We start from the raw sequence: 4366 nt of genomic DNA, 5'->3' as shown, positions 1-4366 counted from the left end.
AGTAAGTCTACTGAAAAGTCGAGAAATTCTGGTAGATCTTGATCTGGATTGAAAAGCTACCACTTTGTCTTTTCTTGCCAATTTGCCATTCGATTTGTTTATAATCCGGAGACTTGCAGCCAAAGCTAACATTATTGTGCTGTCAAAGGTGAAAATTTATGCATGAACCTTACCAGAGCTTAAATTTTCCCTTTTAATAATACAAAAAGAAGATTAGTATATGGGTTTGTTTACTGTTGAATAGCACAGGGGGGGGGGGGTAATTTTTCTCATGAATTACCAATGTTATTGAAAATCGTGGCCGGGAAGAAATGTACAAAGAAAGTATAAGGATTTGGAAATACATCATAATTTATGTTTCTTTTGAATGCAAGACTTGTTGGTGTTGTTAACTTATCAAGAAACAACATTAATCATGCAAGAGAGATGTTTCATGTAAGCTTATTAATAGCAGTTTATGTCGTTTTATTTCTTTAAAAATCAATCAAAACAAATACTTTTAGAGAGAAGTGAACTCGTTCTGTACCAAGGAGATTAAAAGTAGTTCTAAACTCCTTGTTCTGTACCAAACTTCGATGCATCAGTGCCGTTCTTCACACTGTTTGATTATAATGTGCTGATAACTCATGGCCCATTAAGAGTTTAAATTCAATCTTAGCTTATAAGAGATCTGGTTTGACAATGTTAGATAATAATATAGTCCTTAGGCTAGTCCTTAGCCAAGCCAACACCACAAGATGCCACAGACCACTGATCGATCTGGCAACCCGCACTGTGAACGATTGGCACTCGGTCGGATCCAGCCGGTCCATCAACGTTGTTGCTTCCGTTGTTCCGGCCTTCAGTTACAATCCAGTTGTAAAATTGCATCTTTGTTGTCGTGTTGGTCAGAGAGGAAATTGTCTCTACAGTAGGGTAGGCCTACCTCACTTCTTTTGTCACTGTGTTGACTTGTCGTAACTGGACCGTGAGTTTATACGGTGAGTGAGTGGATAACGCTGAGACCCGTTGAGATTTTCTCCGTGTACAATGTTGAATGTTGACAATGATGTTGAATGTGTGCGTTGCTTCACACTATTCACAGTTAACCAAAACAAACCGAAGCACCAATTTTCGTTCCAATAATATTGTGACCAATCTCAATCATTCAGGCCAGCACTCTGTATTTCTGCGAACTCTAAATGATGGCCAACACAGTCGTCAGCACTGACGAATACTAGATCTAGAAATCTAGATCTAGATCTAGATACGTATGGAATGTTTGAATTTGAAAAGGAAGGAATTCCTGTAAGGAGGGACTCCCCCAGCAAACACAATCAACGAAGATGAAGGGAAGGCCGCAAGGCGAGACGACTCTACCTTCCCGACTAGGTCTAGAGATTTAGATCTAGTTACTAGTAACTTATATTTATTTTACGAAGTGTAACCGAAACGGAGTTTCTATGTACACGGTAACCGGGCGCGTAGCCTCAGGCTCAGGGTCTACGTACACAGTAACCGGGCGCATACACATAGTCTTAGGGTCTACGTACACGGTAACTGGAAGGTTCAAGAGATCTAGTTCACTCAGCCAAAAAGAGTGTCACTATTTATTATAATTGTTGGCTGGATTGTACTTTACCGGACCACCCGTCTCGGTCCGTGATTACTACGCACACCTAGCCTAACTACGCTCTCATAGTCATAGTACTCTGTGTGCGGACAAAAGGTAGTTCCGCGGGCGACTTCGCGCACGCACAGCGCAAGCCAGCGGCAACTGGCGAGGCGAGGTGAGCGAGAGTTGGTGGTTGAGAGTGGGCAGGGGATTTAACTTTGGTGAACCACCGTGTATCATACCAACAGTGGGGAGGGGGATGGGGGTTCAGGGGGGCTTGCCCCCCTGGAAACTATAATAAAGAAAACACACAAAAATGCAAAACAATAACATGAGCGGACAGTCGTGTTTACATATCAATGTAACAACAGTGGGGGGAGGGGGGGTTTCATGGGGGCTAGTCCCCCTGGCAACAATAATTTAAAGTCACTGACACACACATATTATAAACAATAACATGAGCGGACAATCGGGGTAGATACTCGCCAAGTCGCGAGCAGGGCCGAGGGGGTTGCAATTATGCAAATGAGCTCTCGTGTGCATCTTTAGCCCTCCATTGTACTTTGCTGGACCAGGAGTAGGCCTAGGCCACCCAGCAGAGTTGCGAGCAAATAAGAATAGTGGACCACGTGATAAGATTGACCAATTAGCTTCAAGATGTCAGGGTCATGGGTCAAAGGGCACGGTGGCACGGTCGTGATGACTGAAAAACCCGGTAAGAGACGTCAGTCGATTGCTGGCAGTTGAAGAGTGAGGATGTAGAAAACTGAGTAGGAGAGTGAGTAGGGGAGCTCGGAAACGAAGAATAGCGGGCCACTAGGCACCAGGGGCGCCATAGCGAAAGTAGTTCTGACCGGTGGTCCGGTAAAGTACAATCTTACCTAATTGTTTTTCACAGGCCACCTCTATTCTCACCCGGGCCGGGGTGAGAATAGTGCAGGCGAGTCTTTTGGCTATTCTCACCCGGTGCGCGTTCACCGTTTTATAGCCTAGATCTAGGCCAACAAATTTTGCGTTCACCCTGAACCACAGAATTCTACTCTGTGATAACAGAAAAATTGTAGAATTCTGTGCCATGAACAAACGTTCCATTACAACTGTAGCCTACTAAAAGCGTACAATTTTGTCTGTGGGCAGTGGAGAGAGAGAGACAGTGGCGGTGGGTAGTAAAGGGCTCACGGGCTTGAGCCCCTAACCCCTCCCCACCCACGACCCCCCAACTCTATCCCAAAGCAAATGAGAGTTTCTCAATAATGAAATAAGCAGTTGAAACCGTTATGACCGCACACAATGAACACAGAGTGATCAACTTGGCGGCTTGCTCGCTTATCCAATCACTGTTGTCACCGCTTACAACTATAGTAACCCAGCAGCCAATCAAATGTCTTTAGGGCTCAGCAAAGACGAGCCCTTTTCCCACAGCCCGTCCTTAATGAAATCTTCTTGTAAAAAGGTAGAAGTCTGGGAAAAAATAACACTGTACCGAGGGCTCACGCTCTCCTAGCCCTGACTACAGGGTGAAAGTTTACGACACACTTTCCCCCACTGACACAGATACCTATGCGCTCATTGGTTCTTTGTTGGGTGCGTTCCACTTTCTCGACTACACGGCCTAATCCAGCTCAAAGAAGTATTTTGTTTAAAGTGCTGTGTGTTCATGTTTGTGTTCGTGCCGGTGAGATTTAACAGTTATAAATCAGGTCGAACAACTTGTAAGACAACTTTTTCATCACACGAAAACTAATTAGAGGAAATTTGGAGGTGAATCAGCTTCGTCCCCACCATCAACAAGAATTTAACTAAGAACAAAGAGATGGAAAACAAAGGCATCTCTTCTCGTTTGAATCGTTCTCAAACTGACGTGGCTCATCGTGAGTATAGAAAAATCATCACTGTTTAATTCTTACTGCTTGCTATTTGGTGGTAAAGAACTGGAAGCAACCTAAGCCCCACCCAAGTTTTGGTCCACCCACCGCCACTGGAGAGAGAGAGAGAGAGGAGTAGCGCGAGAACTTCCGGTCAAAAGAACGTAGTTCGGCTCGATTCGAAAAGTTAAATAGCCGTAGCATCTTTGTAGACAACCAAATTAATTTACTTTTGCGACTCGAGTCCGAATATGAAAAAATGTTATTCGGACTCTGATTCTTGTCCAGCATGACATCACTTCCGACTTCCGACTTCCTGTGACTCGTGACTCCGGCTTCCTGTCCTGCCTCACTCGTGACTCGCCTCAGGCTGGGTAGAGACTGGGATTACTTCGGGCATAAAGGCGTTTTGTGCAGGAGCCGAGTTGTTATCTTATGATGAATTTGAGGTCGGCCTGAAAAGTTATAGCGCTCCTAATAAATGTTTATTTGTCAAGAGATCATCAGAAGCAATTAAAGATGGCTCGTTAGCGTGTGTCGGGGTCGGATGGGCGGCCTGCACACGTGTGGCTGTGTGCGTGTCAGGGAGGGGGGGGTGGGGGGCACTATCGGTCCGGGCGTTGAACGTCGCATACGCGTCAGTCTTTTTCCCCCTAGCAACTGATCATTATTACAATAATAAGCTAATCTTGACGTAGATCTACGTAATGAATTGTGCGCTGATCTATGGAATCAAAAGTTGCTGTATGCTCAGCTCTACACAGCAACACAACTTTTTCTTGGTAAACAATCGAGATGACACAGGCTTGTGTATTTGAACGAATCGGTCTTTTTTTTTTTACACAGCTCATAATATGCAGGTGCCAGGTGGTCTGCTAATCTTCAATTTACCTTTTTCTACAACAAA

The 4366-nt window shown here is 44.6% G+C and overlaps 1 protein-coding gene across 4 annotated transcripts in view; it reads left to right on the top strand.

Moving 5' to 3' along the window:
- Window positions 1–773: 773 nt before the first annotated feature.
- The window catches only part of LOC101859789 (zinc finger protein on ecdysone puffs), a 30755-nt gene continuing 27162 nt past the window's right edge, over window positions 774–4366 (top strand). For 3 of the 4 annotated variants that reach the window (XM_013083506.2, XM_005100139.3, XM_005100140.3), the window contains exon 1: window positions 774–980. The gene's annotated coding sequence lies outside the window, so the exon portion shown is untranslated. The remainder of the gene's footprint in view (window positions 981–4366) is intronic. The other variant, XM_035970216.1, reaches the window with a different exon arrangement.

This window comes from Aplysia californica, unplaced genomic scaffold, assembly GCF_000002075.1.
Source record: "Aplysia californica isolate F4 #8 unplaced genomic scaffold, AplCal3.0 scaffold00237, whole genome shotgun sequence".
Taxonomy (NCBI): domain Eukaryota; kingdom Metazoa; phylum Mollusca; class Gastropoda; order Aplysiida; family Aplysiidae; genus Aplysia; species Aplysia californica.
The sequence above is the reverse complement of the archived record's forward strand: the minus strand, read 5'-3'. Positions and strand labels throughout refer to the sequence as shown.